The following is a 26877-nucleotide window of genomic DNA, read 5'->3' as shown; positions in this document are numbered from 1 at the left end:
GCAACTATTTTTTTTCAAATGCTATCTGTTATGGCCTAATTGTGTCCTCTTCAAAATTCATATGTTGTAGTCCTAGTCCCCAGGACCTCTGAATGTGACTGCATTTGGAGATGGGGCCTTTAAAGAGGTGATTAAATTAAAATGAGGCCATGAGGATGGGCCCTAATGGAATATGGCAGGTGTTCTTATGTGTAGAAGAAATGTAGACACACAAAGAGACACCAGGAATGTGTGTGCCTGGAGGAAAGACCATGTGAGGACACATGGAGAAGAGTCTGAGGAGACAGGCCTCAGAAGACATCCAACCTTGCTGATGCCTTGATATTGGACTTCTGGCCTCCAGAAGTATGAGAAAATACATTTCTGTTAAGTCTTCCAGGTGGAATTTTGTTATAGCAGCCCCAGCAAACTAATACACTATCCCTTGTTAAGTTTGGGTGTAATATCAAAGAAGAATATCTACAATTGTCTAAAAAGGCTATTCAAATACTCTTCTCTTTTCTGATAGTATATCTCTGTGAGGCTAGAATTTCTTCATATCCATTAACTCTAACATCACATGGCAACAGACTGAATGCAGAAGCAGATGAGAATCCAGCTGTCTTCAATTAAGTCATTAAAGAGATTTGCAAAAATATAAAACAACATCACTCTTCTCACTTATTTTTTTTGTTTTGGAAAATATAGTTATTTTTCATAAAATATGTTGTATATGTTATCATAATGAGTTTATTATTGTTCTTTTAAAATGAGTTAATAAATAAATATCAAAATGTCAGTTTTTACTTCTGACATGGTAAATATATTAAACAGTATTCACATAAGCAACACTTGTTGGGTATCTCAATCATTTCTAAGAGTGTAAAGGTCCTGAGACAGAAAGCTTGAGAGTTGCTGACCGAGGTCAGCATTTCCCAAACCTTAGTCAATCAAATGTGATAGTCAAGAGGGTTCCTATCTGTCCTTTAATTAATCTTATGGAGTTTTATTCTTAATAACTTGCTTGATTAAAACTTAAAAACATTTATTTTAAAAGGAAACTTTTTTGTGTGTGTTTTGGGTTTCTTTTAGAGAGAGAGAGAGAGAATGCTGCTTGCAGGGGGCAGGGGTGGGGAAAGAAGAAGTAGAGGGGAGAGGGCGAATCCCAAGCAGACTCCGCACTCAGCATGGAGCCTGATGCAGGGCTGGATCTTACGACCCTGAGATCAGGACCTGAGCCAAAATCAAGTCTGATACCCAACTGACTGAGCCACCCACGTGTCCCTACAAGGAAGCTTTTGTCACTACCACCAGTGGAAAACCAGTGCCACTCACCCCAAATAAAAGTTAACTACAGCAAATAATGCAACAGGATGTCCTTATATTTAGTTGGCATAAGTCTCTGAGCCCAAAGTCACTCTGCTCAGAGTTTAACCAATGTTTGGGTGGGGGTAAGGTCATAATTAAAGATACACTAGTTTTAGAAAGAACTTTTTGTCTTGATGTGGCCTGGAAAACTGAAAGAGAACTGAATTTTCCCATCAGGTGACAGACTATTATTTCATACCACCTAATATCCTCTTAGGTGCCATCAGAGGTACATGTCTGGCACTTAGAGATGCTCAGATTTAATGGCTCTCAGAGAACTTCTCTCTTTACAAATGGTTCTTCTGCCTCCTTGAAGGCAGACATGGGAGGGGGTCCTGCTTGTGCTCATGAGCCCAAGATCATTGACCTCTGCAACTAAGCTCACGAAATGGTGAGCTCAGGCAAACTCATGAGATGTTTTTCTTTGCAGCCCTCCTTCAACATCAAATCAGTGGTGGCCTACAGACATCTCATCTCCAGCCTGTACATGCTCCACTCTTGATTTTATCCCCCTCCCAAATATGTTTTTCCACTATGTTCCTTCTCTAGGTGAATAGCACCATGGCCAAGAATGTTCCCAGCAACATTGTTTGCAAGAGCTGAACCAGGTAAACAACCCACACGTCCACCAGCAGATGAATGAATCAACAGATGGTTATCTCTTCATGCCAGGGAATATTATACAGCAATAAGAATGCATGAACTCCAGCCGCACATTGATGAGTCTGAGAGACATACTGTTGCCAGAAAGAAGCAAGTCTCAGAAGGTTACATACTGTGTGATGCCATTTAAAAGAACTAAAACAAAAGCAAAACTAAACAATAGGTGTTGTAAGCATACACATATGAAATAAAATTTTTTTAAAAGAAAAAACATATGGGGATTCTCTGTACTTTCTGCTCAATTTTTCTGTGAACCTAAAACTCCTCTAAAAAAATACAGTCTATAGAAAAAAACACAAGGAAATGATAAATACGAGATGATCATTTCCTCTGAGGGAGGCAGGGGTTTGGGATGGGGATACTCACACAGGAATAGGCAAATTATTGGTGACATTCTAGTTCTTGGGTTGGGTGGTAGGTCCATGCTATATTATTAAACTATTAATATATAAGTATTAATATATATATTAATTAATATATAAGTATTAATAATAAGTATTATTAAACTAACATATACTACATAATTTCTTTTGCATGTATCAAATATAATATTAAAAGGCATAAGAAAGGGAAAAAAATGTGCAGTCCCTGATCTGGTAATTTTGCTTCTTAGGAACCCATTCTAATGAAAATAACTGGAAATGCAAACATTTCAGTCATAAAGATGTTCATTACAGTGGGTTTTTTTTTTATATAATAGCAATAACTTGGAAACAATCTAAATGTCCAATTATAGGGGATTTGTTAAGTGAATTAGTGAGTGACAACAGGATAGAATATCATGTTTTCAAATAATTTTTAATGACGTAGGAAAATTTCTTAATAACCTCAGATGAAAAATGTAGAGAGCTACAATTTTCATGAACCCAACAAGGAACATATTATGTTTATAATATAGAAAAAAATACAATATTGAAAGTTATAATAATAATAGAATGTTCCCCAAATGTCAACATTGGTGGGGTTAAGGTCTTGGTTCATGTATATAATGTCTTTATTTCTCTGTTGTCTATAGTAAACATACATGTAGGGAAACACCCTAGCACACAGCACACATTAATACAGGAAGACCAGCTTGTGCATCGCCCAGCACCCTCACCATCTCCTCCCTTCAAATGAGTATTCAACTGCCCCTTGAGGCTGGAGTTTAGTGTCTGATAAGCCCCCATCAGCCTGACTCCACCACGAAGCAAGAGGAGAAGGAAAGAAGGCCTCAGACACCACTCACTACACTTGCCCCTCCAAGCTTGTAACCACCCAAAGGAAGTGCCCTCTCAGTGTGTCCCCCTGCCCACCTTTGCCCAGTGCCTCCTTCCCTGGCCCCACCCCACCTGGCCCCTCTTTCATGTACTAGAAACAGAGGAGGTGGCCAGTTCTCTGGGCTTTGCATGGCTCTGGCCTAGCTGACAGTCTCTACACACAGCTGAGGCCATTAGCCCCCACATGGTGGCATGGAGGGACAGCCCCTTGGATAGCTCCTTTCCAGACCCCGACTTGGGACCTACCAGGGACTCCTCTTTTCCTCCACCTTCCCTCTCCAGAGATAGACACCAGCCCCAAAGTGCCACCACCATATTCTCATTTTCTCCCACTATGAAGGAAGATTGCCTTGCCTGTCAGATTGATGAGGCATGATCTATCGATTGATCTTAATGTCCCACTTTACAACCAGGAAGATTGAGGTTCTCAGAGGTAAGGCCATGTATCCAAGGGCACACGGCTAACGGTGACTAAGTCAGGATTCGAGCCTAGGTTGTATGGCTCCCCAAACCAGTAGGTTTTGCTGCCTCATGCTCCAGACCTGCTGCCCCCATCAGTAAGCACTATACACTTATGTGATGTCCTCTTTGAGTCAAAAATAAATTGAGGCTCAGTTCTGCTGTGCCATCTGCCACACCAATTCAGAGGCAGAAGTGTTGACTTACTGCAGTGAGGGAATGCTCCCACAGCCGGGAACTGAGCAGCAAGAGGCCCTACACCTCATAGGTTTCCCTGCCTGGGGGCTGGTCAATCACTTAGGCACGGGGAGAGGGGCTGTAGTGGGTGCAGTTCTTAGTAGATGGTGGGGGAGAGCTGTGGGCTATGAGTCAGCATGCCTGGGCCAAAGCTGATGGCCACTGAGGTGGGTGGCCATGGCACATCTTCTCTCTCTGGGCCTCAGTTTCCTCATGAAAAGGAGTTGGAACATATGATTCTTTCCAGACCTGACAAGGTTACATCCTATGGCTACAGGTCTCAGGGATGGAGGATGTTTTCACATTTCTGGTCCATGGGAAGAAGGAGAGGGATTCTTAAAAAGAGGAACTGGCTGGCCCAAAGTCACATCATTCCTGACAATGACATCGACACTGTGATAACAATTCCCCTACCTATAAGGCCCCTCCCACAGCACTTTGATGCCCATTATTTCATTCACAGTCCCCATCTTATAGAGGAGGAAACAGGATCAGAGAGAGAGAGAGTAGCCTAAGGTCACATAGCTGGCTTGTACCAGGGAAGACAGATCCACATTCCCATGTAGCTGGTCCATGAAACTTTTGAAGTTTAATTCCCAGGGAAGCTACACTTACAGACTTTCCCCCTTATAAGGCAAAATCATCCTGTGCCAAAGGTGAGAGAGACACTCAATCCGGGAAACTTTTCAATTTAGGCATTTGATGAATATACGTTCCATGCTACAAGAATAATCACTGGGCATCCCAGCTGGAGCGTTTGCCCAGCACCTTCCACATGTGTGGCATTCACTTCAAAGGCAGCTGGGAAGAGCACTGGATGAGGAATCTAGTCTTGGCACTGCCCTCTTTAGCTGTGTGCCTTGAGATGAGGGGACTGGGTGAGGCAGCTTACAGGGCCCTCACTGCTCCAGGCACTGCCCTGCTCATTACTGGAGGTGCATATGTCGTTTCTCATTCATCTTCTGTCAGCTGTGGGGGGGGGGGGTCATAAGCGTTGAATGGCCAGGACCCTGCTGGCTAAGCTCACTGCTATATCCCATTGTTGGCACTCAGGAGGACCATGCTACCACTTGAAGATTGATGGTGAGGTTTTAAGGAGCAGATCCAATAGGCATCTATGTGGATCACACACAGGATGCTGGGAAAAGGCATCTTGAGGCTGCCACTCACTCATCAAGTACTTAATATGTGCCTGGTCTATTCTCCAAACCCTACATAATCCCACTTAATCCTCATAGTGACACTAAGAGAGCAGAAATGCTGCTATTGCTCAGCCCATAATCCTCAGATCTATCCACTGTGGTGCAATTTCCCTCATAGCACATGCATCTCTTTGCCTGAGGGCCTTCTTGGGTGAGCAGAACATCCACAAGTTCCAGAGAAGTAACGCCACTCCCCTAATCCTAGTAGCTCTTAGCATGACTGTTAGGAGTTGGAAGCTGGTGTATAAATACCCCAGCTCTCTTGCTCCTGGGGACAGGAAAATCATGAGCTGTGGGTTCTATGCTGGCTCTTAGAATCCCCAGTGTGATTGAACTGCAGTTGCCCATAGTGATAATTAACTTGTTTGAAAATATCTCCTTCCGGAACCCTCTTACACTTTTGGTGGGAATGTGAACTGGTGCAGCCACTCTGGAAAACTGTGTGGAGGTTCCTCAAAGAGTTAAAAATAGACCTGCCCTACGACCCAGCAATTGCACTATTGGGGATTTACCCCAAAGATACAGATGCAGTGAAACGCCAGGACACCTGCACCCCGATGTTTATAGCAGCAATGGCCACGATAGCCAAACTGTGGAAGGAGCCTCGGTGTCCAACGAAAGATGAATGGATAAAGAAGCTGTGGTTTATGTATACAATGGAATATTACTCAATCATTAGAAATGACAAATACCCACCATTTGCTTCAACGTGGATGGAACTGGAGGGTATTATGCTGAGTGAAGTAAGTCAGTCGGAGAAGGACAAACATTATATGTTCTCATTCATTTGGGGAATATAAATAATAGTGAAAGGGAATATAAGGGAAGGGAGAAGAAATGTGTGGGAAATATCAGAAAGGGAGACAGACGTAAAGACTGCTAACTCTGAAAAAAAAAAAAAGACTGCTAACTCTGGGAAACAAACTAGGGGTGGTAGAAGGGGAGGAGGGCGGGGGGTGGGAGTGAATGGGTGACGGGCACTGGGGGTTATTCTGTATGTTAGTAAATTGAACACCAATAAAAAATTAAAAAAAAAAATAAATAAAATCTTAAAAAATAAAAAAATTAAAAAAAAAAAAAGAAAATATCTCCTTCCTTTCCCTGTCTCACTTCTCCACTCTCTGACTAGCATTCCCGTGCTTCCCAAATAAATTACTTGTATTTGAATCATTGTCTCATGGTCTACCTCTGGGAGAACCTAGTTTGAAATGAAAGGTGCTAATATTATTTCCACTTTGATGGAAGGGAAGCCAATGCTCAGAGAGAAGTAACTTTCCCAGGGTGACACAGAAAGTCCAGATCTGAACCCAGGACTGTTTAACCTCCAATGGTTTGTTTTAATCATCACATATGCCAGGGGGAAAGAATTAAGTGAGACTGAGAGTCTGAGAGACTGAGAGAATGGCCATGGAGGAACATTCATTCATTCATTCATTCATTCAAAGACTCCTTATTGAAATCACTACTTCTCAAGCCCTGAACTGGGTGCTTAGGGTACATTGGTTAAATGCACTATCTCTGAAATCTTGGGGACTCACGCTCAAATCCAGGCTTTAATTATGTGCCAGCTGTATAATATAGGCGAGTAATTCAACTTCTCCTCACCTCTCCTTTGTTGTACGTCAAATGATGCCCATTACACAGGCTGTTGGAAGGGTAAACAGGCTCACACATATAAATAAATGCTCAGTAGGTGTTAGTTATAAGACAATGGTGAAGTCAGAGCTGAAAACTGGGAAGTGATATGTGGCAGTAGTACTGTCATTTTTAGCATGTCTTATCACTTAGTTCAGCCAGTGGCTAAAATAAATGAAGAGAAATTTAAAGTTTGCATTTCTCCGTAGTTTTCCTTCCCCTTTCCTTCCCTTCCTTTTCCCGTCCTCCCAAGTCCCATGCCCTCTGCTGGATTCTGTGTTGGGCACTGGGACACAGAGATGACAAGACTCTGTCCCCAGGGAGCTCTCAGGGCTTAGGGTTAATGGGGAGATAGACAAGGAAACAGTATAGCTCAGTATGGTGAACAAAGGCCAGTAAAAGAGCAAGGGCAGAGAGGGAGGGGAGGGGCACCTGACCCTGGCTGGTGCTGCCAGAGTTGAGGGGAGTAAGCCACATGGCTCACAGTGGTTAAGTCACCTGCTCAAGGCCCCACAGCAAGTAAGTGGTTGGTTGGACTCCAAATCCCATGGGATTTCAAATATTTTGCTATGTGATCACATTTTGCTAACAGCTCCAAGGAATCCATAATAACAATGACTTTTATTGCAAGATAGGTCTTAGGGACTCAGCCTAAGGGAGACTTTTGTGGCTGGCTAGCTACAAAAAACACCCCCCAGAACTTCTGAAATCTCAGTAGAAGGAATTGAAAAGTAGAAAATAATATGAAATCCACAAATATTTATTTCAAAGGGAAGCAGATAGGACATATTAACTTTTTCTGAGAATTAGAAGCTGAGCAAATAGTAGAAATGTGATGAGACACTTTACTGAAGAATAAGAATACTGAAGAGAAAGTTGTGCTTAGAGCACTTTCCTCACTGTAGACCATTTTTCTTTTTTAGTTACCTCAAGATAAACTATATAACCATATATTTTTTCTTTGTGCTTTTTTCTATTAACACAGAAATACGCTGGATCCTAGTTCTGTAGATCAGATTTTTGTTTGTTTTCAGAAAGCACACTTTTCTCGGTGATTTTTTCTTCTTTTTTTAAGATCTGGTATAATCTGAGGTACAGCTCTTTTTATCTTTTGGGGTTAAAAACATCTTCCTTCTAGAAGGACACATTCTCAATGCTCTAATGAAAGTCAACCAGAAAACAGGTTCTGATATACACAAACTCATTGTATAGGAACCCTGTCAAGACTTAAGGTATCAAAAAAAAAAAAAAAAAAAAAAAAGACTTAAGGTATCTATTCCAGGAACCCAGGCTGACTGGTCAGCTTCACACACTCTTCTGATTATGGCAAGGATCAATGTCACCCCAAAGTCTACAGATTAGTTGCAGAAGAGTTTTAAATAGTAGGAAATCCATGCTGGCTGAGGTCATGGTACAGGCGAAGGGGAAACATTCACAGTTGCTCTGGGAGAGAAGGAAGCTGTTATGTACAGTAGCCAAAGCTTGATGCAGAGCAGAAGATAATTCCCAATCAAGCCAGGCTATTGGCAGGATATGGCTCACCCTGCTGGTCCTTTGGCTGAAAGGGGCCGTCTGGGTTTTCTAGACTTGGGCCAAGCAAGTTTAAGGCTCAGACAGGACTGAGGTAGGTGGGGATGCATGTGGATGCTTTCTTTTATGCCTATTTCCCTCTGGCCTGGGTAAGACAGCAAAGTGTTTCAAGGAGGAGGCTCCAGCCAGAGGCAGCCTACCTGCAAAATCACCAAATGACTATGCAAATATTTTTGCTCCTCCTCTCCCCAACACACAGCTTCTAGGAGCTGAGCTCCATTCCTAATTAGCTCACAGGACAGTGAGTTAAGTACCTGATGGAAGCACAATTAGTGAATTGAGTAGGGAAGATGGAAGACACAGCCCACAGTGAAGCAGGTAGTATGGTTTTAGGACCATGCAAGGCAGAGGCGAACAGATTTTCAGCACATACTGTGGGCATGGTGTAGAATGGGGCAAAAGTGGCAACTTCAATAGCTTGAATGAGGATCTGTATCACCGTCACTGCTAATTGGAAAATAAAATCCTCAATACAACTTCCTTTTCTTTAATACTCAGATACCATATGCATCCTCCCAGCCTCGGCAATGCAAAGTATTGTATAAAGAAATATTTCCTCATAAATACACTTCCGTTTTAAGTACACTGATAGTTAGAAACAGATTTTTTTCTTTTTTTTTTTTTTTTAGAAATCAGCGTTCAAAGTTCCAGCTTAGCAATGGGACATAAGTTCAAAGTTCCAGCCTAGCAATGGGACACAATACATTTCATTTGAAAAAAATATATGTATATCATATTTATCTATTTTGCTCTGTCTCTGATTCAAAAAGCTAACTGCAATGGCCAGTGTACATTGGGAAGGGTTGGGGGGCAGAATTTTGAGGGCTGGTGTAGAGAGTTGGGGCTGGGAGTGTCCTAGTCATGGGGCCTCAGGCCCACCTGTAAAATGGGGACACTAGTCTCTGCCTGGGCTGCTGGAAGCAGGACAGGAGGTCTGGGCTGGGCCAGCTCTCTAGGGCCCTCAGCAAATGGAAGTCAGAAACATTAACATTGCTTTTGAACAATGTCAAATGTTGCATAAGGAGGGTAGCATGCTTATCACAGGGCCTCGTTTTGGCTTTCTGGAGCAATCCTACAGTAGCATTTTAGCAGCCGGAGAGGGAACACCCTTCCCACGGGCCGCCACCTCAGTGCCGGGTGGTGACTCATGGTGCTGGCAAGGGGCGTGGGTGGGAAACCACTTAGGCATCACCATGAAATCTGACAGATTTGCCCCTGTGGAGCTGCTCTGTAAAGAAAGGGGAAGAAGGGGCCCCTTCTCCTCGTGCAAGGTGAGTGGTGCATGGTGGCAACAGCTTTCATCAGCTGAACCCCCTCACTGTCAATGTGGCTGGAAGCGTGTCCTGGCACAGGCTCCTGGGGTAATGGACAAAGCACACCTTGTGGGTGCTGTCCCTCGCTAACAGGTTCCAAGACTCCTCAAATACTTAACATCAGAAAAGTGAAGTCCATCAATCGGAGGACAATCATCATATGGTTTCACTCACATGGGGAATATAAAAAATAGTGAAAGGGATCATGGGGGAAAGGAGAGAAAAATGAGTGGGAAAAATCAGAGAGGCTTACAAAACATGACAGACTCCTAACTTTGGGAAATGGACAAGGGGTAGTGGAAGGGGAGGTGGGAGGGGGGATGGGGTGACTGGGTGATGGGCACTGAGGGGGGCACTTGACGGGATGAGCACTGGGTGTTATACTATATGTTGGCAAATCGAACTCCAATAAAAGAATATACAAAAAAAAAAAAAAAGAGGAAAGAAAAGAAAAGCAATACCAAACCTCTTATCTGGGGGCTATGTGCTAGGCCTTCTACTAAACCTTTCATGTGCTGTGCTTCATTCCATCCTCAGAACAACCTGTTCTTATGCCCATTTTAGAGATGAAGAAATAGAGGCTGGAGGCAGGTCATAGCTGCCTGAGGCAGAGTTGGGATTCCAACAAGATGTGCTTTCAGTGCTCTGAAGTGTTTCAGGAGACCCCCAAACTGTTGTCTTTGGGCACGTGAGAAGCAGACAAATGTTCCAGAAATGTGGCTATTGAGGGCAGAACAGCTCAGGACAGAAGTGCTCATTCTTGGCAGCTGCCATTTTAAAGAAGGACTTCCCATGTGCTGTCTCATTTACTTTTCACAACGGTTCTATGAAACAGGAGCTAATATTTCTATTTCACAGGTGGGGAGGTGGAGGCTGAGCTGCTTCCCAAGGGCATCCGGGCTGGTAACTGTCTTAACCTCCTCCCTCTATGCCTTCTGGCCTCCAGCTCCTCATCTGTGTAATGGGGAGATATGGGAATCACCTTGTCCAGTGAGAGCAGGGTTAAGTGAGGTAACAGAAGGGAAATGCTTTAGAAACTGCAAGATGCCACCTGAATACTAAGGAGTATTATTATTTACAAAAATAGCTTCCTGGAGAGAGTCCAAATGAGGCTGAGAAGTACAAGGTTCTGGATTCAATCCTAAGTCTGCCGAGTGCTTACACAGCATTCTTCCCTGGACTGGAAGCTCCCAGGGCACTGATCAGGTCTGGTTTGCCTCAGTTTCCCCAGCTCCAGGCTTGGCACAGAAAGAGTCCTTGAAAATCTTGGCTGAACTATGCAGGATTAAATCAGGACAGGGGAAGAAGGTGGAGTGGAAGAGCAGTGAAATCAAGAGCTAGAAGTGGCTTTAGGGACATCAGAAAATTGATCTTCCAAATGGGGACGCTTTTGAGAATGAAAAGGACAGTTTTAATAGTCATGATATAAAATGTCATGGCCAGGATCGCCAAGAGTGTTCTGGGCAAACCAGGGCATACAGTCACCCTATTTGGTGTTCATCTAGTCTGACCCCCATATTGTGAGGGAAACTGAGTCCCAGAATGAGGTATGGAGCTGGAAGGGAGCCCAGGGCTCCCTGCTTCCCATGGGCCCACTTTGACAAGGGCCAGAAAGGCAGCTATGAGTGGGTAGAGACTGCGTTCTCTGGAAGGAATTGGGCGTTATCGATACAAAGTTTCTGTTGGGTAAATATCAACACTTCTGGTCTGGTTACTAAGGGCCTGAGCAGTTGCTAAGCGGCCGTATGACCTCATGAGGGGCCATTGTTCAGTACTCAATAGGCATCCTTGAGTGACACTGCCCAACTCCCAAATCCCAGGGGCCCCTGGGGTTCTGTGAAAAGAAGCCAGAGATTATAACGCAGAAGCAGTTGACAGACCCACGTTTGTTTTCTCGGGATAGGGCATGGGGGGTGCAGCAGTCTTTCAGAGCAAAGCACAAGAAGGCCTGAGCACCCAGTGAGAGCTGTCAGCTGATACTTACTAGCGACAGAAATACTCCGGGAATAAAGAATTAACCCCATGTACGGTGCCTGACCCTCCGTAATCCACTTGAACACACACATATCCCAGTTTGTCTTCAAAGCAGCCGTAGTGTGGGGATCATAATGATCACCCCCATTTCAAAATACAGGAAGCTGAGGTCCAAGGAGAAGAAGGAGCTTGTCCAAAGCCTCCCTAAAACTTCTTATTCTTCGGGTGTGGTGGGCAGAACAGTGGCTACCCACAGATACCCATGGAGCCTGCAAATGTCAGGTCACACGGAAAGGGAATGTGAAGTTGTTCAGCAGCTGACCATGACGTGGGAGATGATCCTGGGTGATCTGGCGCGGGGGGGGGGGGGGGGGCGCTCACGTAATCACAAGGGTCCTTAAAAGTGAAGAAGGGAGGTAGAAGGGTCAGCACACCAGTGATGCGGTGTGAGAAAGCCCATGCCCGCTTGAGTGTGGAGGGAAGGCTCACGAGGAATACAGCAGCCTCAAGAAGCTAGGAAAGAGAAGGGATTGTATTCTCCACGGAAGCCTCTGGAAGGGAATACAGGCCTGCCTTGATTTTAGCCCAGTCTACCTACGAGAGCTATTAGCTGGTTAATTTTAAGCTTCCAGGTTTATGGTAATTTGTTATAGCAGCAATAGGGGAAAAAAGGCACCAAGTCAGAAATCTGAAAGGTCTGAGCCAGAAGGGGGGCCCTGGGGATCGTTTATAGCTCCTGGGACTTAAGGAAGCAAGAGGCCCAGAAAAATGAAGTTATTTGCTCATGGTCACAAAGCAAGTGACAGAGACAGTGGTGGAGACCTCTGGGTGTCAGTCAGACCTCTCCAGGACCCCTGAGACCACCTGCCGAGGGGTGGGATCTTCTGGGTGAGTTCTCTGCAGATTTTCTACCAACCAGCCTGATCAGAATCCTGGGCCGCAAACCATGCCCCTCTGTCTTTCTTGGCCAGAGGCAGGCAGGCCAGTGGCTCATTTTATGATAGGCAGGGAGCATTCTTCTATGCCCCCCCCCCCAATAAGGTGGCCTGGAGCTGGAACTCAGTCCATGGCTTTGGAACCTCAGTCTCCTTACTTGAAAATGGGCAAAGCACCATCTGCCTCAAATGGTGGGAATACAATGTAGAAGAAGCCTGTGGCACCATGCCTGGCATACGGAAGGCACTCGAGACCTACTCCTCCCCTTCTGTCCATCAGATCCAGGCCCTGTCCAGGGTCTCCCAAGGCTCTAATGCCTCAGGTTCCTTCTGAATTCAGAGCCTCATTCCCAGAAGTGTCTTTTCTTTGCCTGGCACACAGAAGGTGCTCAATGAATGCTTTTGGAATGGACCATAGACTCTATGCCTGAATGCTTCTCTCCCCTCCTCTTTGTCTAGAGGGCTCCTACACTCCTTGTGTATCCATCAAGGTCCAGCTCAAGTGCCCCCTCCTCCAGGCAGACTCCCTGACCCCATTGTGCAAACTGGCATTCTGCTCTTTGTGCCAGGCTTCTGGCTTCCCTGTCGTACCCTGGTTTTCTGTTAACTATTAACTATCTAATAGTCTCAAATTTAATATATCCAGACTGAATGCTTTTCTTCCACTCAATTCTACTTTTCCTCCAGACTTCTCAAATACTTAAGTAGCAACTTCAGCCTACCAATTACATAAGCCAACATTTGGAGTCATCTTGACTTTTCTCTTTTTCTCATACCCCGCACTAAATTCATTGGCAAATCCAGCTGATTCTACCTTGAAAATATACTCAGAGTTCTACCAATATCACCACCACCACTGCTACCACTCTGGCTCATGCAGGGCCCAAGCTATGGCAGCAGACACACTAGGGGTCCGGTCCTGGCCCAGCCTGCATGATTTTGGGCCAGTAACTCCTCTTCTCTTAGCTTCATTTTCTCTGTTCAGTGGGAATAACGACAGTACCTCCATTATGGGTTTGTTAGGAGATGCTGCATGGGAAGGGCTTAGGGCAGTGATGGCACAGGGTAGGCATGGAGCAAACGGCAGTTACTTTCATTAAAATGGTTATTTTCTCAGGGGGCAAAACAGGTCCCCAGGGCAGGGATGCATCTGATTCATCTTTGACAGACCTCAAATTTTTACTGAGCACCTACTAGGTGCCAGGCTCTACTCTAGCCTGGGAGAACAAAAGGGAAGAAGGCTCCTGTACCCACGAGCTAACTTTCTAGTGGTTGGGAAGACAGAGGTTAAGCCATCTACACAAATAAAAATAGGATGTATCCAGAGGGGATGGCTGAGATGAAGCACAGAAAGGCAGAGTAAGGAGCAGGAGAGACTATTCTGGATCAGGGGGCTAGAGAAATTTCAACCCCAAGGCAAGGGAGGAAATGGAGTGAGCTACCCGGATATGTGGGGAAGAGCAATCTTGGGGAGGGAACAGAGAGGAAGGTGCCTAGCATGTCAGAGAAATAGCAAGGGGACCACGTAGTGTGTGTCAGAACCAAAATGCTATTATGTTATTTATACTATTTTATAAAACATATTTATTTATGCCTATTTATTCCTATGAATAGGAAACTTCTATTCATTGAGCCTCTTCCATGTACTGTTAGTGAACGCTCACAGCAACTTTCCAGGGTGGGCACGCACACATCTCCATTTTGCAGATGCTTAAAACTAAGGCTCAGAGAGGTGAAGTGCATTGCTCACGGCCATACAGTCAGTGGGTGGCTAAGGCAGGACTTGATCCCAGGACTGTGTGATATTTCAGTTCTTACTTTTTCCTCTGGGATTGTCAGGCTAGGTGTGGCACTCACTCTCCCTAATTCCTGCCTTTCTACCCTGAGTCAGTCTCAGCCCCTGGAGTGGGGGTGGGGGTGGGGCTTGGGGGAGCGGTGACCTCCCTCCTTCCTTCCTTGGCCAGGTATTTAGAACAGTATGTGTGGCCTCCCAGCCTGGGCCTCTGTCCTGACACAGATGTGGACATGGGACATAGGCCCTGGGGTGGCCACTGTGGGCTCTGGAACTCAGTTCCAATTCCAGGGGCCCAGCAATGTTCCCAGCAGAGGAGGTAAATGAAGATGCTGGAGGGTAGGCAGATGCTCAGGAAGTGCTAACTTCTGAAGATTTATAAAAATGTATCAGCAAAGTTGAACCACTTTGCTGGATCCGCTCAAGTCTCTCACCACGTCTGCAGCATCTGGGCTGCTGGACAGGGAGGTTGTGCCTCAGCAGTGCAGTGAAAGAGGCAGGAGAACTTTCTAGTGCGAGAGCTGATGGGGGTGGTGGTGGCAGAGTGAGCCCAGGTAGGGCTCCAGGAGAGAACAGGCTGCAGGGAGGTGCTGGGTAGGTGGGGGAGGGGGAGACAGCATTCCCAGAGAACAGGGCCACTAGAGCTGGCCTCACAGGGAGAGAAGAGAACAAACTGGACGTTGAGGAGGTACTGCAGGGCCAGTCATTGAGGCCTGTGTTTAGGCAGAGAGAACAGTCAGTCTGAAGTGGCTGGAATGGTCCCTGAGGAGGAGGAGAACATTCTATATCAGGATTCTGTTTTTATCCTTCCTCTTGCCATCATTTATCTCAGTGGCAGAGCAGGGATTCAAACCCAGATCCGTGTGAGGCCTATGCTGTTTCTGTGTCATCCTGCTAAGAACTGGGAGGTGGTCACTGCGGTGGCAGGACCAAGTGGTTGGGAAGGAGGGGGACAAGAAGGTCCGGTGGCTGGGCCAGGCATGCCCCAAAGCTGGGTGGCTATCGGGCTGCATCCTGGCTGAAGATGGTACTAAGAAGGCAACGTGGTGAGGGAATAATATGAGGACATTTCCCTCACGTGCAGAAGTAGGAGGGACAGTATCCTAATAAGCCACCCAGCAGAATATAGTGTGCTGCCTGGCACGGTGATGCCTGTGGGGCCTCTGCTGGCATCTGCGCCTCCTCTTTTGTGTCAGAGCAGCCTGCATTGCCTTTGGGGAACTGCTTATCCCTCACTCTCACACGAGGAGGTTTTGATGGGGCTGACCCTAACAGGGGATCCCAAGTAGCTGGGTGTCCTGACCCAAATGGACCCTGTCCATTGACCAAACAATGCTTTACAGTCCCCATGCAGGGACTGGCCCATGGATATTCATGGGATCTTTGTACCTTTAAGAGTTAGCTTCAAGATTTTTGCTAAGACTAAAGGGAAGGGAGTGCTCTCTTTCTGCTGGGTGGCTGAGCTGGTAGGATGGAAGCCTGAAGCTTCTGGGGGTCCACCTTTACCACCACACAAGAAGGGGGTGCCTGAGGATGAAGCCAGCACAGGAAGAGGCAGAACTGAAAGATGGAGAGAGGAAAATACGTTCTGATGATACTGTTCTAGCTCCTGGATCCAGCCATACCTGAAGCCTGTTACCCTAGGACTTTCCAGTCACCCAAGCCAATAAATTCCTTCTGAGGCTTCAGCCAGTCTCAGTCATTTCCAACAGAAAGGCTCTTGGCTTAATGTATCTCATAACTTTCTTGGAACACAAAAGGGAGAATAGAACTCAGGAAAAAAAAAAAGAAAAAGATGGATGAGGGGAGCAGGGAGGGGGAATTACCATTTCATCGGTATAGAGTTTCTATTCTACAGGATGAAAAGGTTTCTAGAGATCTGTTGCACAACAATATAAATATACTTAATACTATTGAAGTGTACTCTTAAAAATGGTTAAAATGGTAAATAAAAAAAAACATGCATAAGAAAAAAATTGGTGAGAGGACACAGCAGAACAGAAGGGGGAGGAAAGGAAGGCAGGAGAAGGAGAGGTGAGGGGAGGAGAGGAAAGAACGAGAGGGCAGTAACAGAAGGTGGGCCTGCAGCCTCCAGGAGTGAGGCCAGCTGCTCTTGTCACCTACTCTGCTATTTTTATACTGTGTGGCTCTCAAGGTAACTTCACACCTGTTATCCCTGCCCTTCAAACACTAATTTGTTTTCCAACATTTTAGAAATGCTTTTCTTCCCTAAGAAACACTGCCTGCTTCTCACTTTTTTTGGACATGCCAGTTTCCCCGGGAGGAGTAATAAGTCAAATACAGTAACCATTGATGGCTGTGATACTCTTTTTTTTTTTTTTTTTTTTTTTAAAGATTTTATCCAATCATTCATGAGACATACACAGAGAGAGGCAGAGGGAGAAGCAGGCTCCATGCAGGGAGCCCAATGCGGGATTCGATCCTGGACCCTGGGATCACTCCTGAGCCAAAGGCAGATGCTCAACCACTGAGCCACCCAGGAGTCCCTGTGATGCTTTTGTTTACAAAGCACCTCCGCACTTTGCGTCTTACTGAGACCTCTCAAAATCCTAGTGAGGCACATGGCAAAGTCATTAGCCCATTTTACAGATGAGCACATCCAGGGTGCAGACAGACATCATCAAGGTCGCCCAGCCTGTGATGCTGGAGCTTGCACCCAGGTCCTCAGACTTCCAACCCTGCTCTCCAAGAAGATCTGGTAGTGGGGTGGGGCAAGGTGGGAGCTTACAGAGAATCTCCAGAACTCCTTGGCTTCTCAAGATTCATCCTGGGCCCAGTTTGGAAGAATCTTCAAGGAGGCACAAGGCCCGCAAATGACATCTCCCCACATATTTCCCCATGGGGGGCTCAGGACGAGTCCTGGGTATTTCATTTCCAAAGTAAAATGATTTAAAGATACAGCAGGCAGTTCAAGTGCTGGGAATCGCTTAACAGTCATCCTTTCAAGTGTCTGTGCTGAGCCATTTGGTTTCCATTTTGGGAGGAGTAAAGTTGCTCCGATTTTGAGGTGCTAGTGAGAACGGCGCCGGCCTCTCGAGGCCTTTGATCAGAGTGCATTTAACTCTGACTTCCCAAACCTGAACAGCTGGTCTAGGCCCTTTCAAACCTAGCAGGCAATTAAATTTTCACAAAAAGAAGTAGAAACTCCAGGGATAATGAGATGTGAGCAACTCAAAGGCAGCAGCTGGGCTTCCGAACAAACCGGGGAAAACCACGGTGTGGTGGACACCCTTATTAACGAGGTGTCACTGGCAGACCCAGATGGGGGAGCCTCAGGAGTGGGGGCTCCAAGCTTCTGATGGTGGCTGTGATAGCCAGGGCCTGCCCTCCTGGGAGGGACGCGGCGTGGTGGGTGTTCAAGAGAGGGGATGACAACCTGTGCGTGGTGTCTCACCTAGGCTCTCTGAGGCATTCAGAAAACCAAAGGAACCTTCTCATGGCCAGCCCTTCTGAGTGCCAGGGCTTCACAGCTGAAAAGCATCTCTAACATCCTATGGCCCCACCTGAATCCCAAGCTTCTCAGGCTGCTCCTCCTCCGGTCTTCCCTATCTTAGGGATATGGCTTCCCGAGCCAGTCAACTGGCTGCCTGCCCTCCCTCTCCACTCCAGCTCAGTCCACTGCCCAATCCTCGTTTACCTCTATGCCTGCTCCTGTACATAGTCCCCAGCCTCATCAGTCCCCTGTCATTGTGTGTCTGGACAAATGCAGTGCCTTCCACCTGGTCTCCTAGCTTCTACTCCTCCCCCTTTCCTAGTCTACTCTGAAATAGAAAAAGCTTCTAGAAGCTGGATTCTGAAGCTTTAATCCTCCACTGGCTTTCCTGCAGTTAGGGTGAAGTCCAAACTCCACACATGTCCTGCAGGTCCCTACCTTCCCTCCTCTAGGATCTAACCACACTGGCCTTTCTTCAGTGTCCCCAGTGCACAAGAACCACCCCTACCTCAGGACCTTTGCACGTGCTGCTCCCTCTGCCTGGACCACTTGAACCCTGCTTTCTTCCTGATAAATCTGATCATCCAGGTCACATTGTACTCACATGGCATTCTGTACACATCTCCCATAGCACTTACCTGACATGGAAATTGTGTAGTTATTGGTATGATGATTTGTTTGATTCTTGTCTCCCTCACCAGAAGAGAGTTCCTGGGAGCAGAGAGCATTTGTCCTGTGTGTAGTTATATCCTCAGAGCCTAACGCTGTACCCAGCATACAGGTGGTGCTCAGCTGACAGTATGAATGCGTGACAGGGAGAAGTCAGCTGATCACCAGAGCCTGACCTGAGCAGGGCATGGATGGCAGTGGCTGCCTTTCATGGCTTACGAGCTAAGTGTTGTATGGTATCATGGTGGTCAACTCCCCAGGAGTCTCCTGATGTTTAAATAAGTATCAGCAGTGTCTGGCACATGATCAGAACATGTCAGCTAGTAGTATAACCATCCCTGCCCCCCATTTTACAGACGAAGAAGCTGAGGCTCAGAGAGGTGAAGTGACTTGCCTGAAGTCATACAGATAGCAAGTGGCCGAGTCACAGTTTGAGCGCTTTCTGACTATAAAGTTGCTTGCTGCATTTAACTGCCAAGCTATCCTGTATCTCCAGGAGCATCTCACATAAACGCTGCACCCTTTTCCACTTCTAGAACAGGTTTTTACGAGAGGCTCAACAAAACAACATCCCCACTCTTAGGGAACTCAGAATCTGAGGGATGGGTGAGGTTCACTAACATGTAAACAGTCCCAGCACTATATCCTGGAAGATACCATAATATTCTTGAGTGCTATGGGGTGGGGACAGAAATCTTCATGGAAGAAAGATCACTGGAGCCACAGTTTGGGATGTTTACCAGGGGCCAGCACCAATAAGAGGGCGTTTTAGGCTGGAGGGACAGCAGGAGCGGAGGCATGGTGGTATGACGGGGATGGTGAGTAGTTTGGCGTGGCTGAAGGGTTAGGCATGAGCCGGTGCGTGGGTGGCAGAGTGAGATGCTGTTCTCAGCGTCCTATCTCATATGATCTCATGAAAAGCTGCCCCCACTGCGGTGGGGGTGCTGCCCCATTTTCCTTTCCAGTCCATAGGATCTCTCCTGCTGGATCCTGGAGAAAGAGTGAAGACCCAGGAAGCAACAACGGCGAGATATCTGATTTCCTGGATTGCCTCTTGCTCTCTCCTCTCACCAGCCCTTCTCAATCTCTAATCCCTAATCTCTCCTCAGGACCTCTGGTCCCATCCTACCTGTCTTTGCCTTCAGGAAGAGTAGGAAGGTCTGGGCTTCAGCATGGTCACTGAATTGGTACCAGTGTTCGGTAAATACTCAAGAATCAGTCAAACATGTGGATACTAGGATATTTACTCTAACACTGTATCTGACAGAGAAAACTTAGAAAAAAAACTAGATACCCATCAATGCAGATTAATTAAATAAATTATGGAATACCCATCCATACATTCTATAATGAATATGCTTTTTTTTGCATTAGGTATGGTTGCAATTATGTATGTATGCATAATAAATCTGGTTTCCCTCTGCTTTGGCTTCTGGGAAATTCAAAACCACATATGGGCCTACATGCTGTGAACTCACCTTCTAATGCTTCCATCTTATCTAATGCTTACCATTATTTTCTAATTCTCTAGTTCATTCCTCTTCTATCTTGTTGCATTGTACAAATAGGCTGGCACAAATCCTTTTTTTCTTTTGATTGTTAGAGTAGTAATGATACCAGCACCTTATGTCGAGTGTTGGCTACGGCTCAACAGGAAGCCAAGAACCATTTCATCCAAATCTCACATCAACCCATGAGGAAGATATAATCATCCACCACTTTACAGATGAGGACACTGAATCTGGAGAGGTTAAGTAGTTTTTGCAAGGTCAGCTGCTTAACAGTGGCTACATGAGGACAAAGTTCAGTTTTGCCTGACCCTGGAATCTGGAGTCCTAACCACTACTTCACACTACACCCTGATAAATCAATAATCCAATCATGCAACCATGGAGCCATGACTGATTGGCCATTTTATGTGGCTTCCCTCCTCTACTCTCATAGGCAAGATACCCAGGCATTGCTGGTTTGGGGCTGACCTTGCAAAGTCTGAGAATTAAAGCCTCCTTGGACCTGGGAGGTCCCCCAGGTTGTCCTGACAGGATGCAGGAAATTCAGGGGTGGCAGACTTCTTATAGGGCATCCAGGCCAAACTCCCTCTGTCTCCAGGGGGTTTCTGGACCTTGACAAGTGATTATCTGGCTTCCACTTCCATAACTTTTGTAAAAGGAAGCTCACCATCTATGAAGGCAGCCTCTCTACATTGGCTGGCTCAGACTGTTTAGAAATCTTTTCCTTACACTGAAATTTGCACCCCCCCACCCCCCATAACCAGAGATCATTAATAATAACAAAGAACGAGAAAAACCAGGCCACTGTGTTAGCCACCTTGGTATGAGTATTTCACTTAATCCCTCAAGGGTAGCATTTTGCAAACAAGGAAACGGACACTCAGAGAGGCTAAGCAACTTGTTCAAAGACATACAGCTCCTAAGTAGTAGAGTCAAGTTTAGAACAAAGTCTGCTTATGCTTCTTTAAAAAAAAAAGAATATTAAAGAGATTTTATTGATAGGGTAGGCTATAGAGGTCACTATTAAGTCTTATTTTTTTTAGTTGAAATATACGTGACATACAATATCCTGTTCATTTCAGGTGTACCTCATAGTGATTTGATATTTTTATATATTATGAAATGATCCCCATAACAAATCCAGTTTCATTGGTCTGCTTATAGCTTTGACTTCCACCTGTGAAGTCCACTTCCATGAGTGGAAGCCACAGCAAACAAGCTCACATTTCTGACCAATGTGGTCATCAGATACTTGGAGGGGAGGCTAATCAGTTCTAGCTCCTGGACAGGGGAGATATGGAAAGGCAGGGGCAGGTGGAAAGGCAGGAATGGATAGAAAGGGATAAGCAGCAGTTATAGGAAATGACACACAAGCCCCACAAGGAGTATGTTTCCATAGAGCTGCCACTCTGGAAACTTCCTCGAGTCCCTGGTGAGAAGAAAGTGCCGAGGATATAGTCAGATCTCCATTCCAAGACCAGTCCAGGCTCTGAGGCTTGCAATCTTGATCCTGTTAGCTAGGGTTAAATGGATTTGTCCATTTGGAACAGACTCACGGTAACCAAACTCTTAAGGGCCGTTAAAAAAACACCTGTGGGGTGGCAGCAACATTTTGATGTTGCTAATCCCTGGGTTGCCTCTCTGTGCCTTAAGTGGCTTCAGTTCTCCTCTCACCACTCAGCCAATCCCCTGCATTAAATTCCCTCTGCAGTACCTGGAGTGGCTTCTGTTGTCCTTATTAGCCTCCCACACCTGTATGTCCACACTTGAGCTAAACTGGCTCCATGAGCAGGCTGTTAGGGCCATTGTCCCTCCCTTTCTTTTCCACAATGGGGGGCATGTCTTGCCAACATCCAACATTGCCTTTCACTCAATCTTGGGTCTAGGCTGAACATGTCTCCCTCTTCTCCTAAAACATTCCCTCCCCCAACCCTGCTGCACCCAGATTCTGGCATGAAAGTCTTTCCATTTTGAAACGGCCTCTACATGTCTCTGATCTCTTCTGTCATGTACTGATTTTTGGCCAGAACTTCATGGTTCTGGGAGTGCCTTGCTGTTTCTTTATGCACATTCGTTAAGAGCAGTGGTGATGACGTCTACCATTTCCAAGCTTCCTCGTGCCATGCGTGTGTCAGGTGCTCCCTGAACATTATCTCATTTTGTCCTAGTGATGACTCTACATCTCAACAATTGCCAGATGTGTCAGATTTCCTGTTGTCCTCCCAAAGTCATTTTCCTCATCTCCTAGAGTAATTGAGATTTGGCTGGGCACATGGCTTCTGAGATGGACTACACTTCTCAGCCTCCCCTGCAGTGAGATGTAGCCATGACTCAATCCTCATTGAGTGGCATACGAGTAGAAATAATGTGTTCACTTCTAGACCTTGACTTAAAACATTTGGGTATGTGTCCATCTAGCCCCCAATTCCTGTGAGCTAGAATGTGATATGCCCGGGACCCAGTTACACCTATGCAGTTAAGAGCAACATCCTAAGTGGTCACATAGCAATAAAGTGGAGGGAACCTGGATCAGTGAGTGACCTCATGTAATAGAGAATATATGTCAGGCTAGAGCTGCCAACTATTACCCTTGAAAAATGGTCTAACTTGATTAAGCCACAGTATTGGGGTTCTCTTTGTTATAGCAGCCTAGCCTTTATTGCCCTAATACATTTGATGCAGGAGGCAAGGTTCAGGAAGAGGAGGTGACTACATACAAGGTCATGCAGACCTCTGTGATTTCCGCTACTCCTCATCTCTCACATGATCTTAGTCACTAGGACCTGACAACCCAAATTCTAGAAGACTCCTGAATCCCTTCTGGCTCCTCTGCTTTCATAGCTGCATCCCTGGTTCAACTCTTCATTGACTGATACCACACCAGCCTCCTGTTGGGTGGGCTTCTCTAAAACTCAGCCACTACATTGCTGGGTGAATTGTCTTTCTAAACTTAGAACTGACGGTGTAATTGCCAGGCTTAAATGATACCCTTTACTAGTCCCCTGGTTTCCTGAGGATAAGGTCTAGGCTCCTGTGGCATTCACAACTGGATCCTGATGTTCTTCTCCAGTGTCAGCCCAGTGGGGTAGTAATGATTTAGACAGACCTGAGTTCAAATCTTGGCTTCACCTATTCCTAGTTGGTGACTTGGGCAAACTACTTCATCAGATGTGATGTAGTGATTAAGTGAATGGGCTCTGAAGTCAGATTGCTTGTGTTCTAATCCTACAAACTAGCTGTGTGATCTTGGTCAAGTGAATAACCTCTCTGTGCCTCATCTTTCACCTCTCATTTCATCCATCCATCCTTCCACCTAACCACCCACTCAACTGTCCATCTACCTACCCACCTCCCCATCTTTTCATTCACCCATCCATCTGTGACCACCTCCTAAATGTGTCTATCCATCTGTCAGTTCATAGACTCACTGTGTCTGTGTACTTAGCCACCCATTCATCCACCCTTTTGTCCACTTACACAGCCATCCATCCACCCACCCACTCATCTGTTTGTCCACCTACCATGTCTATCCATCTACTCACCTTTCTGTGCACTCACCTGCTCACTCATCCATCTGCTCAAATGTCTGTCTACCCAAATGCCCATCATTCATTATCTGTCAACACCTACTGTTCACCTGCTAGTTTATTGGGAGAACCAAGTAAAATAGGCCTTCAGGGGCCTGGAGTAAGAGCTCATGCTTATATCTGAGGTCCCAGCTAATGAGAGGCAGGTTAGCACCCACAATTCCCTTTCCAACCACTATGCCAGCATTCTTAGACTCAGCTTATCCAATACCCCTTTTACTATCTAGAAGGCATATTCACAGATAACATAACCCATTAATACACATAACTTTAGAGAGGTCTATAATATTCCCACTGTGATACAGAGGAGAAATGAAGGAAAATTCATCTCTAACAACACAATGGGCATTTTCACATTGCAATGCTTGGGCATGATGACAACATAACCCACCAATACACATAACTTTAGAGACGTCTATAATATTCCCACTGTGATATAGAGGAGAAATGAAAGTAAATTCATCTCTAACAACACAATGGGCATTTTCACATTGCAATGTTTGGGCTTGATGACATCTGAAGCAGTCAGATGATGGGACCTATTTGGGATGAAAAATTTGGAAGAGAAGACACTGTTCAACTGAGAACTGTCAACCTTCTTTCTTTTTTTACAGTTTGAAGTGAGGGCTAAATAAATATATTCACAGATAGACACTGAATCACTGGAAATGTGACAGCTACTAAGACAGGGCTGTTGTATCAATATCTCAAATACCATGGGTGATGTTGCTGGCCTGGTGTTTGAAAAAGGGGACAGTTCTTGGTGAAGTTATGAACAAAATGAAGTACATTTCCCTTGATTTACTTGGTAGTTTCATGCCTGGAGATTCCAGCATATAATAAGTGTCAATATGTAACCCAGAGCGAGGTTCTGGCTTAGACACAAACAAATCAGGATTTTCTTTGACATGAATGTCCAATAAGACATTCAACATTATATCAGACTCAGGACAGGTCTTCAATGTGCACTGCCTAGAACACTCCTGATCCTCACCCACAGATGCTAGCAGCCTGCAGTTATGGTGACAACCCAGACCCATTGCCCCACTCACAGCCAGACAGAGCCCCCTCCTTCCGTAGCTGATTCCTCCCAGCCAGAGTCTAAAAGGCCAAGGCTTATTCTGCTATCTCTGAGACCTCAATGGGCTAAAAGCAAGGTGTTGGCAGGGCTGTGTTCTTCTCTGGAGGCTCTAGGGGGAGAATCTGTTTCTTTCCTTTCTCTACTTCTACAGGTCATCTGCATTCCTTGACCAATGCCCTCTTTCTCCATCTTCAAAGCTAGCAAATGTCTCCTCTCTCTCACTCTCTTTGCATTATCACAGCTCTTTCTGACACAGCCAGGAAAGGTTCTCTACTTTTAAGAGACTCATGTGATTAGATTGGGCTTACCTGGATAATCCAGAATAATCTTCCCACTTCAAATTCCTTAACCTTAGGCACATTGATAAAGTCTCTTTTGCCATGTAAAGTAATATAGTCACAGGTTCCAGGAAATAGGATGTAGATTTGGGGATCATTATTTTGTCTATACCAGGTTGCCTTGTGGCCCACTGAGATTCATGTCCATTTTACATACAAAATACATTCACTCCAGCTCGTGGTCTCCCAAATTCTCATCCTATGACAGCATCAACTTGAAGTTCAAAATCTCATCTCAAGCTCATCAGCTCCAAAGTCTCAAATGTCATCAGCTAAATCATGTAAATTGGGATGGGGCTCTGGGTAAAATCCATCCTGGGACACAATTCCTCTCAAGAAACAAGTTAGCTGTTCCCTAAATATGGTGATGAGACATAAGATAATAATTATAGATGTTCCTGTTCAAAATGAGAGGCATGGAAGGAAAAAAGAGTCACTGATCCTAAGCAATTTTGAAATCCAGCCAGGTAAATTCCATTAGGTCTCAAAGTCTGGAAATAATCCTCTGTGGCTCAAGACTTTGCCCTATGGGTTTGCCCCTCCACCCTCTTAGTCCTTCCTTCCCATGAAAGGTAGCAGGTATCTGCAGGTGAGTGGTTTTACCAGCCTATGTCCTGTCAATAGGATTTTTGGGATCTGACAGCCTGTTTTCATTTCATACTGTCTTTTAGGTGAAGCTGACACTGTTTCTGCTGGTATAACATTCTCAAGAACCCTGTGGGTCTCCTGTTACATCATGGGGACTCACTCCATTAGATGAGAGCTTCATCCACATATCTTTCCTACATAATCCCTTAATTTTGGTATTAGCCTAGGTGGCTGAGCAAGCACATCTTTAAGTTTCTGAGATACTATGGGGTTTGATTGAGAGTATCTGTGACTCACACCTTTAATCTCTTCAAAGAGCCTTTTGTGTGACTGAATACTTTTAACTTTTGATCTTTCTAAGGTATTAGCAGAAAGGTATAGAGCTGCACACTCAGCCTTTTCTCGAGAGCATGATCTCCTGACACCAAACTTCTTGATTTCAGTATCTTTTTCTAGTGAGATAGGCAGAGAACTGCCCAATCATCAAGTCCTGCTTCCTTTTTGTATAACAGTTCTTTCCTCAAATTTATCTCTTTCTGCTCACATTTTTCTTTAAGTAGCAGGAAGATCCCTACAGGCCATACTTTCAACATGTTGCTTGGAAATCTCTGCTAAATATCCACATTCATCATTTACAAGTTCTGCTTTCCACATAATTGTAGGACACACTCCTGCCATGATTTCTGTCCCTATATAACAAGGATCCCATTCCTTTTTGATAACATGGTCCTCATTTCCTCCTAAGCTTTCACTAGCTTTTTATTTTATTTTTAAAGATTGATTGATTGATTGATTGATTGATTGATTTAAAAGTCAGTGAGAGAGAGAGAGCATAGGGGTGGTACAGAGGGGGAGGGAAAGAATCTCAAGCAGACTGCACTGAGAGTAGAACCCAATGTGGGACTCCATCTTATGACCCTGAGATCACTACCTGAGCTGAAGCTAAGAGTTGCCTGCTTAACTGACTGAGCCACCCAGGCACTCCTCCTTTTGAAAGTTTTAAAATTTATTTTAGTAATCTCTACACCCTATGTGGGGCTTGAATTCCACAACCCCAAGATCAGGAGTTGTGTGCTCTTCCAACTGAGCCAGGCAGATGTCCCCCACTGATAGTACCTTAAGCGCCTCTATTTTAACTCACAGTTTGTTGGTGATGCTCCTCATTTCCTTCTGAGCCACCACTAACCAAGTTGTTAATAACCATTTCTATTAAGAGCATATTCAAAGAGACCTAGGGCTTTCC

At 45.3% G+C, this 26877-nt stretch overlaps 1 protein-coding gene and 1 long non-coding RNA gene across 10 annotated transcripts in view; one reads left to right on the top strand and one right to left on the bottom strand.

Annotated features, from left to right (window-relative positions):
* The window catches only part of LOC144289606 (uncharacterized), a 33610-nt gene extending 31389 nt beyond the window's left edge, over positions 1 to 2221 (top strand). The window contains exon 2 of the long non-coding RNA XR_013357443.1: positions 1897 to 2221. This is a non-coding gene — a long non-coding RNA (uncharacterized LOC144289606). The remainder of the gene's footprint in view (positions 1 to 1896) is intronic.
* Positions 1 to 26877, bottom strand: part of ATP2B2 (ATPase plasma membrane Ca2+ transporting 2) — a 371101-nt gene that overhangs the window by 210132 nt on the left and 134092 nt on the right. The gene's annotated exons all lie outside the window — the stretch shown is intronic.

The sequence above is a fragment of the Canis aureus genome, chromosome 19 (genome assembly GCF_053574225.1).
Source record: "Canis aureus isolate CA01 chromosome 19, VMU_Caureus_v.1.0, whole genome shotgun sequence".
Lineage (NCBI taxonomy): Eukaryota > Metazoa > Chordata > Mammalia > Carnivora > Canidae > Canis > Canis aureus.
Note: the sequence above shows the minus strand (reverse complement) of the source record. Positions and strands in the feature narration are given on the sequence as shown.